This window comes from Bufo gargarizans, chromosome 1 (genome assembly GCF_014858855.1).
Source record: "Bufo gargarizans isolate SCDJY-AF-19 chromosome 1, ASM1485885v1, whole genome shotgun sequence".
NCBI lineage: Eukaryota > Metazoa > Chordata > Amphibia > Anura > Bufonidae > Bufo > Bufo gargarizans.
The window spans coordinates 252,708,849-252,722,474 of NC_058080.1; positions in this window are offsets into that span (position 1 = coordinate 252,708,849).

Genomic DNA, 13,626 nt, shown 5'->3' on the forward strand with positions numbered 1-13,626 from the left:
CCAAGGATCGCGAGAAGAGACTTTCAGCTGCCGTCTCCGAATTGAAGATAAAACAATCCTGGAGATGTAGGAGCGCTCAGATTTTGTTTGGTCAGTCCATACAAGGGTGTTACTCAATATTTCCAGTAGATAAAGATGCAGGGGTGGATCACGCCAAAAGCGTTTCGGGGATTTCCCTTTTCTTTACCTTGTGATTTTTCCATATGGTACACATAGATTTGAGTGACAGTCTTATTTATCTCATTTTGCCAATTATCTTTTGAAAGGGTGATCAGTTTAAGACTAGAGCACCTATTCCACACTGAAAAGGTAGTGAGCTATTCACACCAACTATACCTATTACTATATAGAAATGATATTATAGGTATTTCACACCTCTGCCTCAATCATTTTTTTTTTGGGAGCAACTGGTATATCACACCATTTGAAATTAGTTCTTCCAGTAGCGTTTGTCCCTCTGTATAACTGCGGTATCTCAGTAGAAACGCACACAAATACTGCACATGCACTATATAGAAATTATATTATAGGTATATCACACCCCTTCCTCAATCAGTTTTTTTTTGTGGGCAACTGGTATATCACACAGTTGCAATTAGTTGTTCCAGTAGCGTTTGTCCCTCTGTATAGCTGCGGTATCTCAGCAGAACCTCACACAAATGCTGCACATTCACTATATAGAAATTATATTATAGGTATTTCACACCCCTGCCTCAAATAATATTTTTTTTTGGGGGGGGGGGGAGCACCTGGTATATCACACCAGTTAAAATTAGTTGTTCCAGTAGCATGTGTCCCTCTATATAGCTGCGGTATCTCAGCAGAACCGCACACAAATACTGCACATGCACTATATAGAAATTATATTATAGGTATATCACACCCCTGCCTCAAATCAGTTTTTTGGGGAGGCAACTGGTATATCACACCAGTTGAAATTTGTTGCTCCAGTAGCGTTTGTCCCTCTGTATAGCTGCAGTATCTCAGCAGACCCGCACACAAATGCTGCACAATACAAATGCACTATATAAAAATTATATTATAGGTATATCACACCCCTGCCTCAATCAGTTTTTTTGGGGAGCAACTGGTATATCACACTATTCGAAATTAGTTGTTCCAGTAGTGTTTGTCCCTCTGTATAGCTGCGGTATCTCAGCAGAACCGCACACAAATGCTGCACATGCACTATATAGAAATTATATTATAGGTATATCACACCCCTGCCTCAATAATTTTTTGGGGGGCATCTGGTATATCACACCAGTTGAAATTAGTTGTTCCAGTAGCACTTGTCCCTCTGTATAGCTGCGGTTTCTCAGCAGAACCACACACAAATGCTGGACATGCACTATATATAAATTATATTATAGGTATATCACACCCCTTCCTCAATCATTTTTTTTTTTGGTGCGATTGGTATATCACACCGGTTGCAATTAGTTGTTCCAGTAGCGTTTGTCCCTCTGTATAGCTGCGGTATCTCAGCAGAACCGCACACAAATGCTGCACATTCACTATATAGAAATTATATTATAGGTATTTCACACCCCTGCCTCAAATAAAAAATTTTGGGGGGGCACCTGGTATATCACACCAGTTAAAATTAGTTGTTCCAGTAGCATTTGTCCCTCTGTATAGCTGTGGTATCTCAGCAGAACCGCACACAAATGCTGCACATGCACTATATGTCAGAACTATTGAGTATGAATAAAGTCCATTATTATAAGGCCTATATAAGTGTATGGACATGAGCCTAAGGGACAACCATTTTGTCTTATTTTAAGGCAGAGTGAATTCAGGATTTTTTTTTTTTACTCTGAAATTGCTAACCTAAGGTTTACGATATATACCAAAGTGTTTACCTAAGTCTGTTTTGTGAGAAGGAGATGTCCCAAGGTCTAATGAAATGTGATGACCTAGATAAGACAATGTATTTGAATTCTGATGATTTTAGTAAATAGAAAGACTCTAATCTTTCTTTGTGATTTTTATATTAATCAATATAGGAGTAGATTGATTTTATATAATCAATTTTAATAGGTGTGCTGAATATATAGTATATATATAAGAGTATAGTCCTCATAGATATATTCAATTGTAAGATTAGAAATGAGGTATAAACTCCTCTGTCATGTTTAGAATCTGTCTCAGTGGAACACACAAATTAATTATTTCTTTCCTGGAATGGAAAAATGTGGACACAGGTGATCATGAACAAACCCTGTCTCCTCCACGAACAATAAATTGAGATAGCCCTATTTATCTTGATTTAATCAAGTTTGGTCAAAAGACTTAAGGATACACAAGTTAGTTGACCAAGTATAAAACTCATTGTCTCTTCAAGATCTTCTCAAGGTTTCGTCTGAAACCTTAGATTACATTTTATTGCTAGTATATGAATAAGAGAAATAAATGAATGCTTCGATTTTTGTATGGAATACTAGTGCCATCTAGTGTTAGGGTAACAAAGATCTAGGGTATATTTTTCCCTAGAGGGAGGTTCTATTAATTATAAAGTGAGGTCACTAGTTAATGATAAAACTTGGCCAAGCCCTTTCTAAGAGAGGATAAAAAGATGGTATGGGCTGACAGAAGAGATCGATCTCGCTCTCTCTCTGGACATCACCTTGACCATCTTGCCAGTCATTGGAGGCAGCCATCTTAGAACCATTGAAACTGATTTCTGCTAGCTGACATTTTGGTATAGTATAACCTTACCTATATTTTATAGGATAATTAATTAATATAATACATATCTATAGATATATTTAATTAACCATACTTTGTGTATAGTATCTGTTTTGGAATAAGATTGGGGTGTCCCTGCAGCATCATCCTGAAAATTAATCCAATACAGGGAGATTAAAAATATACTAGTGAAAACACGGTATTATCTCCAAGGAACTGAATTCAGTTCTAGACCAGTATGGTTGATAATATATATATATTTATATAGATAAAAGATAAACCAGATTTGGGTTTAATCGGACATTTGTCGGCTGAGAGAAATCAAGTATTAAATTGACTTTTAAAATAAGTGAGGGGTATTATTATAAGAAGGCATAATTGTGTATATATACATATATATATGTTCTCAATAATTTTTGTCTTTACCACTATTTTGCATATCATTGAGTGAATTTTATTACCGCCAATTTTATTATATATATTATTTTGCACTATAAATTGTATTAATAAATTACATATATATTTTGTCTGTAACTGGGTTTTGTCTTCAATTCAACGCAGATCACGAGCTTGTTTTAGCTTGATATTTATGATAATAAGTTAGAATCTCCTTTATTACCGATTTTAATTTATTCACATAAATCATATAGACTGTCAATCGGAGACAGCATAAATATTCCGACATTAAATTGGAGGTCCCTACCGAGATCTGCTTGTAATAGAAACAAAATTTTGGGGTGCAAAATATATGTTTGATAAAGTTATTGTGGTACTTGTAGTGCAACAAGTAAAAAATGTCTGATAACAATGGCGAGGCTAGCCAAGGCATGCAGGCTGCTGCTGCAGTGGTAAAGACTGATATGCATGATAGAAAGACTCAAGAATTAATTGAATATATTGTGTTGGGTCATATGCATGACAGGTTGGATATTAAGAGAGAGTTAAAGGATTGGAGGTTTGAATTGGAAAAGAGAGCTGTAGAATATGCAGATGATATCTGGTCTGATAAATCCCGATTTGCTGATTATCTCTGTCACATTTCCCAAGCTAAACATAAGAAAGATAAGGATTCATTAATCCTTCAATCTTGGCCTGAATTTGTATATTTAGTTAGGCCTCATGCACACGACCGTTGTGTGCATCCGTGGCCGTTGTGCCGTTTTCCGTTTTTTTTCGCGGACCCATTGACTTTCAATGGGTCCGTGGAAAAATCGGAAAATGCACCGTTTTGCAGCCGAGGCCGTGATCCGTGTATCCTGTCCGTCAAAAAAATATGACCTGTCCTATTTTTTTGACGGACAACGGTTCACGGACCCATTCAAGTCAATGGGTCCGTGAAAGAACACGGATGCACACAAGATTGGCATCCGTGTCCGTGATCCGTGGCCGTAGGTTACTTTCATACAGACGGATCCGAAGATCCGTCTGCATAAAAGCTTTTTCAGAGGTGAGTTTTCACTTCGTGAAAACTCAGATCCGACAGTATATTCTAACACAGAGGCGTTCCCATGGTGATGGGGACGCTTCAGGTTAGAATATACTGAAAAACTGTGTACATGACTGCCCCCTGCTGCCTGGCAGGTGCTGCCAGGCAGCAGGGGGCAGACCCCCCCCCCCCTGTTTTTAACTCATTTGTGGCCAGTGCGGCCGCCCCCCCCCCCCTCCCTCCCCTGTAGTTAACTTCTTGGTAGCCAGCCCCCCCTCCCTCCCCTGTAGTTAACTAATTGGTGTCCAGTGGGCCCCCCCTCCGTCCGCTATAGATAACTCATTGGTGGCCAGTGGGCCCTCTCCCCTCCCACCCCCTCCTAATTAAAATCGCCCCCCTATCATTGGTGGCAGTGGTGAGTACCGATCGAAGTCCCAGTGTAATCGCTGGGGCTCCGATCGGTAACCATGGCAACCGGGACGCTACTGCAGTCCCGGTTGCCATGGTAGCTTAGCAATTTGTAGAAGCTTTATACTTACCTGAAGAGCAGCGATGTCTTACCTTCCGAGCCAAATAAAATTCAGCCTAGGCCAGATGGGAATAAGGGTCCAAATGTTGCTGAAAAGAACCCAAACCACCAGAAGGAGTTTAGAAATAGACGGTTCCCTCCTTTTCAAAGATATCAGAATAATTATTATAGGGGATATCAACGTAGGCCAGAAAGGGCTCAAAGTGGTTCTGAGTCAGATGGTTCTGGGAGATCACAATCATATCGGTACCAAAATCAATCTCCCAAAGGTTATGGGAGAAAGAGAAGTAACCTATATGATCGAATGGATCAAATCCAAGATCAGTTTGGTATGTTGATGCAGCGGATGGAGGAATTGTCTAAAACAATCACTGCTAACCCTAAAAATCCTTTTTTAGGGGTAACCCCTCCTGTAGAGAATCCTCCCCAAATATAAAGGGGGAGAAGCAGGTAAGTATGTCAAATGTTGCAGAGGTTGATGACTTAAATGTATGTAAAGTGGAGCAATCTAATATAATTGTCTTTCCCTTTAAAAGGAATTTAACCCTTACAAAGCCACATGGCAAGGGGGAGGGGAAACCTGTTTGTTCTGTCTTACAGCACACAAAGTCTTCAGCTGCACAGAAGAAGACATGCGATCCTGCTCATAAAAGGAAGGAGGAGGAGTTGAGGATAAGTCTAACTGCTGAGCAGGAAAACCATTTCAATAATCATGCCAAATATCTTTGTTCCATACAGGAAATAGATAATAGATATTATATGAAAGTTGAATTATTTGATAATTTCTCGCCAATAATAGCCTTGATACATACAGGTAGCCAAGCAACTTTATTATCTGTAAAATACTTCCAACAATTGCAGGATGTATCTTCTAACAGGTAAGTTAAAAAGTTTTAATGCTAACCTGGTAAGTGTCTCAGGCAATGCCCTCAAGGTTTTAGGTAAAGCTTGGCTGGATTTTAAAGTAGGAAACAAAGTAATTAGCCATCCTACATTGATCGTGGATATGCCCATTGATAGATTAATTATTGGCATTGATTTCCTGAAAAGATTAAGTCCAGTTATTGATTTTGTTAATAAGGTGATATGGTCTCAAGTGAGGATGCCCATTAATTATGAACAATCACAATCCTATCACAATAGGCGTAACTGCCATGTGATAGAGGAAAGGCCGGATTCCATTGAGGTACATTTCCGAAATAGCAAAGTCCCTGATGTCTCTTTCCTGCAAATCACTCCAAATTCCACTATAGGTGAACAGGAAGAGAACACCATATGTGTGTCTCCTGAACGAGTAAAAGATGTATGTTTGGAAGGGGATGTTCTTACAATCCACCTACACCCAGAAACTACTGACCCTATTGGGTTTAATGGTCACGAACAATTCCTAGTGGGAATGGAAAAGGTGGATGATGAGATGTTCTTCCCAGTACAGGTGAATGACTTAGGAAGAACTAAGAGGGCTAAATTGGATTTGCGCCATGAAAACAGTTATATTAGTAGGGATCTACTAAATCAAGTGGCCAATTCTAAAGTGATTCGATATCCAAATCCACAGGATAATTGGATACATGACTTGGATAATGATTCTGATGATCATAATATAATTGCAAAATGTATATTAACCATTTCTATTGCAGGAAAATCGGCTACTCATTTATTCCTGGTGCTTGATGAACCCAGATATCCTATGTACATTGGCAACGATATTTTACATCGTTTTGCTATCCATGTGGATATAGTGAATTCCACATTGTGGACAAGATTAAAAGGGAATCCTGAAGGTTTTATGGATGAACATGAAGCACTCAAGTCATCCCAGATACTGCCTTATGCAGTCAGTGTATTAGTGCCACGAGATATAATCATCCCTCCAGGTACTAATAATTTCCTGTTACCCATTCAGGTATCAAAAGGCCAAAAATTAAAGAATGGTGATGCATTGATATGCCTGTCAAACAGAATGCAACTATTAGGTATTTCAGTAAATCATACCCCTATGGTGAATTTACGAACCTTTAAAACCCAAATAATTGTGAATAATGGTATGCCAAATGAAGTTCATTTGTCTAAAGACACTATCATTGGTATGGCATTAGATTCAGATTATTATACTTTTGGGTTTCAGAATATAATTATTGGCCTAATACCTGAATCGTATCTAACAGAAGAACAATTGGTTGAACAAACATTTTATTCTTCTCCTGAAGGATTGTTCACCATTAGTTCAGTATATCCTTTTAATCTTGAAGAAGGTACCTGTAAGGTAGAGGAATCCTCTCTTACCTTTGATCATACAATCAATGAGCAGGAAGCCCAGGAATATCATGAGTTTGCTGAAAAAGCAGGTAAGTCAAATCATGACCTCACTGACAGGTTGGAGGAAACCTATGAAATAGGTCAACCAGAAGTTTTTCCAGGGTTTATGGAAATGGTCCAGCAACAAATTTCATTAGCTGATGGATGCTCCAATGACCCAGAGCGACAACAACTAAAGGAAGTTCTCTTAGAATTCAAGGATATCTTTGCTAAAGATTCCTTTGATTGTGGTCTGACTGACATACACATTGCTAGGATTCAGACTGATCCTGAGGCACCTCCCGTTTATATCAAGCAATATCGTCTCCCACTAGCTTGTTACGACTCGCTAGCGGAAATAATCCAAAATCTCAAGGAGAGAGGTATTATAAGACCAGTGCACAGTTCTTATAACAATCCTATTCTTGGAATTCTTAAACCGAATGGTCAATGGCGTTTATGTGCTGATCTTCGTCAGCTAAATAAACGTGTATATATGTCCGGCTGGCCCGTGCCATATATAGACCAATGCTTGGTACAAATGCAAGGCGCTAGGATCTTTACCACCTTAGATTGCGCTCAGGGATATTGGACCATCAAAGTGAGCCCTGAAGATCAATACAAATTAGCCTTTACTTTTGGTAAAGAACAGTTTGCCTGGACTAGACTACCGTTCGGGTACATAAATTCAGGTCATGCATTTGCTGTATTTTTACATAAGGCTATGCCTGATGCCACAGAAAGAGGAAATTTAACTTATGTAGATGACATTTTGATGAAAAGTACTTCATTTGACCAGCATATTCAAGAAATTAGGCATGTACTGAATCAGTTGAAAGAGGCAGGTGTGAAAATTTCTTTACAGAAAGCCCAGTGGTGTCGAACTAAGGTAAATTTCCTTGGACATGAGGTTACCTGTGAAGGCCTGAATCCCCAGAAGAAAAAGGTGGAGGCTGTTATGAAATCTAAAACGCCTACCAACATTGGTGAATTAAGATCATTTCTGGGTATGATGAATTACTCCCGTAAATTCATTGATAACTATGCTGAGATTAGTAAACCATTGCTGACATTGTTAAAGAAAGGTGTACCCTGGACATGGGGGGAGGATCAGGAACAAGCTATGTCTGAGCTTAAAAGGAGACTCACCCAAGCCCCATGTCTAGCTTATCCCGAGGGGGGTAAACCCTTTTATCTGGAAACTGGTTTTACAAATCTTAGTATTAGTGCTGTCCTATGCCAAAAACAGGATAAATTGCATAAAGTTATAGCTTATGCAAGTAAATCACTGTCACCAGTAGAAATAAAGTTTAGCAACTGTGAAAAAGCTTTACTAGCCACAGTCTGGGCACTTCAAAACTTTAGAAGTTTTGTACAGGGTGAGAAAATCATTGTTGAAACGGCCCATCAACCCCTACAATATCTACAGAGTGATAAAATTAGGGATGGTAACTTGTCTAACAGCAGGATCACTGCTTGGACCTTGTCTTTACAAGGATGGCCGTTGGAAGTTCAATATAAGCAAAATAAAAAGTGTCCAGTAGCCCAAGGACTTGCTGAACTGCATAATTGCGCTGCTAATTCTCAAACGGAAGAACTGATAGATGATTTTCTAGAGGAACAAAAATCTTCCCCTTACAAAGCATATGAAGACGACTATTGCTCTCTACTCCCTTGTGCGTACATAGATGGTTGTGCTTACCACACCATTGTAGGGGACGAAAGAAAACTAGTGGCAGGAATTGGTATCACGTGGATAGATGGGTGCCCGAGTATTTCAATAGGTTATAGTATTGGTGCTAAGAGTAGCCAGGTAGCCGAATTAGCAGCTGTCTACCAAACCATTAAAATTGCTATAGAGCACAATATAAAGGAATTCGTCATTGTTACTGATTCAAATTATGTGCGGAACAGCTTTGTAGAATATATGCCCACATGGAAGAGGAGTCATATGTTACGGTCCAATAACAAACCAGTGAAACACGCCAAGTTGTTTTGTGCCATAGATGAGCTAGTCCGACATAATGATCTAACCATTTATTGGAAAAAGACTAAAGGTCATTCCAAAACCCAAAATAAAGATAAAGAGGGTAACGACCTAGCTGATAAACTAGCTAAACAAGGAGCCATAAGTGGTGATCATGTGAATATAGATCATTTACTAGAGATGATTCCCATTGACGCTATCACTAGACAACAGGCTAAGGCCCAAACTGAAAATAGTATAGTTCAATGGAGCCAAGAATCTTCTAGTGAGGATCTGATTAAAAGCCAGAAGGAAGATGTTTTATTGGGAATCTTCTATAAACATATTGAGGATCCTAATAATAATCCCATATCGGAGGATAATTATACCCAAAAAGAAGACCTCCGATTACTTATGAAATCCAAATCCCAATTTAGTATTCAGGATGGGTTATTAATGAGAACCTCTAAAAATGGTATTCAGCAGTGGGTAGTTCCTACTACATTTAGAGGTTTAATGTTACAGCATGCCCATGATGCACCTACAGCTGGTCATCGTGGAGAAAAGATTACATATGAGTCACTACGTGATTATGCCTACTGGCCTCATATGTTAAAGGATGTCCAGAGTTATTGTCAAGGTTGTTTGGTATGTGCGCAATTTCAACCGCAAGGTCCTAAACATCGTGCTCCACTTCAGAAGAAAGGTTTTTCATTACCATGGTCTGACATCCAAATTGATTTTATTGGTCCTGTTACCCGGTCATCCCGAGGAAATAAATACATGTTAACCGTCACTTGTGTGTTTACAAAATGGGTAGAGTGTCTACCGGCCCGCAATAACACAGCCGAGACCTGTGCATTTTTGTTGATTAACCATGTATTTTCCAGATTTGGGTTACCATTAAGGATTGATTCAGATCGTGGATCACACTTTGTAAGTGAGGTAATGGCGAAGATGTGGAAGATGTTGGGTGTGAAGAGAAAATTACACATTGCTTATCGTCCAACATCTAGTGGATCCGTTGAGCGCTATAACCAGTCTATTGTCAACATCCTTAAGAAATATGTTAAGGAGTCGGGTAAAGACTGGGATATAAGGTTACCATTAGTACTCATGGCCATTAGAGCTACTCCAAGTACGGCTACCCAGATGTCACCTTTTGAGTTGATGACAGGAAGAAGAATGGTACTTCCTCAACATCTTTTGTATCGCACATCAGATCATAACCTGATCAATGCAGCCACGACACATCAGTATGTGGAGGACCTTCGTAAGTATCTTCAACACGCGTTTGCTTTTGCGCAGAAGAATCTTGAGAAAGCCGCCGTAAGTAACAAAACTTATTATGACTTGAAAACGACCAAAAAAGAATATGAGGTAGGAGATAGAGTGTATCTCTATAACTTTGCCCGGGATCGGGTAAAAGAAAGAAAATTTCTCCCATCATGGAAAGGTCCGTATGATGTCATTGATAAAATATCACCTGTAGTTTATAAGGTGAAAATTAATACCAAAGATGGTTTCATCGAGAAATGGGTCCATGTAAATCAATTGCGAGTATGTCATCCAAGATCAGAACTGAGAATCATAGAAGATGACGCTGAATAAGAGAATGAATAAGGATGCGTTAATCTGATTTCTCTCAGTGCACAGATGTTCCAATTCTGGGGTTTCCATATAAAGCATTTTACATAGCAACGCTAGGGAAACTGTATATCTCAAAAGAAAAAAATAAATAAATATATATATATATATACTGTATTCATACTTTCATTTTCCTTTATAGAAAAAGGACGGGCGGAACCAGACGTGATTCCTGGCGATGATGATGACAACAAAGATACAGATATCGTGCAGATGGTGTTGATTCAAGAGGTCCCATTAAAGACGGAACTAATCATCAACCCGAATCTACCTTCGTGTTTCAGATGTCCCAGGATTGTGAATGATGGCTAAGAAGATTATATTTCAAGAATCTTTGCGAAACTGGATCCAAGGACATTCATTGGATGAAGATACCGGATATCACCATTTTAGCTTGGGAAAGGAACCAAATTGGTACATTATGCATGAGAACAAAGTCACAGCAATAATGGCATGATTGGTGCCAAGTTTTGCATTTTTCTCACATGCTAAAACCATTGGACACAGAATCTCTGTGATAATATACTTTTCCAGGATTGACGTTATGAGGCGATAAAAGACTCAGATACAATATTGATGAACATGAAAATTCTTCCGACCTTCTCCCAGTTAGGTCTTAAGGGGATCCTTGACTAACGTGGGAAGAAGGGGGGGGGATTTGTCAGAACTATTGAGTATGAATAAAGTCCATAATTATAAGGCCTATATAAGTGTATGGACATGAGCCTAAGGGACAACCATTTTGTCTTATTTTAAGGCAGAGTGAATTCAGGATTTTTTTTTTTTTACTCTAAAATTGCTAACCTAAGGTTTACGATATATACCAAAGTGTTTACCTAAGTCTGTTTTGTGAGAAGGAGATGTCCCAAGGTCTAATGAAATGTGATGACCTAGATAAGACAATGTATTTGAATTCTGATGATTTTAGTAAATAGAAAGACTCTAATCTTTCTTTGTGATTTTTATATTAATCAATATAGGAGTAGATTGATTTTATATAATCAATTTTAATAGGTGTGCTGAATATATAGTATATATATAAGAGTATAGTCCTCATAGATATATTCAATTGTAAGATTAGAAATGAGGTATAAACTCCTCTGTCATGTTTAGAATCTGTCTCAGTGGAACACACAAATTAATTATTTCTTTCCTGGAATGGAAAAATGTGGACACAGGTGATCATGAACAAACCCTGTCTCCTCCACGAACAATAAATTGAGATAGCCCTATTTATCTTGATTTAATCAAGTTTGGTCAAAAGACTTAGGCTACTTTCACACTAGCGTTCGGGCGGATCCGTTCTGAACGGATCCGCTCATAATAATGCAGACGGAGGCTCCGTTCAGAACGGATCCGTCTGCATTATATTAGCAAAAAAAAGCTAAGTGTGAAAATAGCCTGGGACGGATCCGTCCAGACTTTCAATGTAAAGTCAATGGGGGACGGATCCGCTTGAAGATTGAGCCACATTGTGGCATCTTCAAACGGATCCGTCCCCATTGACTTACATTGAAAGTCTGGACGGATCCGCACGGATCCGCACGCCTCCGAACGGCCAGGCGGACACCCGAACGCTGCAAGCAGCGTTCAGCTGTCCGCCTGTCCGTGCGGAGGCGAGCGGAGCGGAGGCTGAACGCCGCCAGACTGATGCAGTCTGAGCGGATCCGCCTCCATTCAGACTGCATCAGGGCTGGACGGCTGCGTTCGGGTCCGCTCGTGAGCTCCTTCAAACGGAGCTCACGAACGGAAACCCGAACGCTAGTGTGAAAGTAGCCTTAAGGATACACAAGTTAGTTGACCAAGTATAAAACTCATTGTCTCTTCAAGATCTTCTCAAGGTTTCGTCTGAAACCTTAGATTACATTTTATTGCTAGTATATGAATAAGAGAAATAAATGAATGCTTCGATTTTTGTATGGAATACTAGTGCCATCTAGTGTTAGGGTAACAAAGATCTAGGGTATATTTTTCCCTAGAGGGAGGTTCTATTAATTATAAAGTGAGGTCACTAGTTAATGATAAAACTTGGCCAAGCCCTTTCTAAGAGAGGATAAAAAGATGGTATGGGCTGACAGAAGGGGTCGATCTCGCTCTCTCTCTGGACATCACCTTGACCATCTTGCCAGTCATTGGAGGCAGCCATCTTAGAACCATTGAAACTGATTTCTGCTAGCTGACATTTTGGTATAGTATAACCTTACCTATATTTTATAGGATAATTAATTAATATAATACATATCTATAGATATATTTAATTAACCATACTTTGTGTATAGTATCTGTTTTGGAATAAGATTGGGGTGTCCCTGCAGCATCATCCTGAAAATTAATCCAATACAGGGAGATTAAAAATATACTAGTGAAAACACGGTATTATCTCCAAGGAACTGAATTCAGTTCTAGACCAGTATGGTTGATAATATATATATATATTTATATAGATAAAAGATAAACCAGATTTGGGTTTAATCGGACATTTGTCGGCTGAGAGAAATCAAGTATTAAATTGACTTTTAAAATAAGTGAGGGGTATTATTATAAGAAGGCATAATTGTGTATATATACATATATATGTTCTCAATAATTTTTGTCTTTACCACTATTTTGCATATCATTGAGTGAATTTTATTACCGCCAATTTTATTATATATATTATTTTGCACTATAAATTGTATTAATAAATTACATATATATTTTGTCTGTAACTGGGTTTTGTCTTCAATTCAACGCAGATCACGAGCTTGTTTTAGCTTGATATTTATGATAATAAGTTAGAATCTCCTTTATTACCGATTTTAATTTATTCACATAAATCATATAGACTGTCAATCGGAGACAGCATAAATATTCCGACATATATATAAATTATATTATATGTTTATCACACCCCTTCCTCAATAAGTTTTTTTGGGGGGCAACTGGTATATTCTAGTAGTTGCAATTAGTTGTTCCAATAGCGTTTGTCCCTCTGTATAGCTGCGGTATTTCAGCAGAATCGCACACAAATGCTGCACAATACAAATGCACTATATAGAAATTATATTATAGGTATATCACACCCCTGCC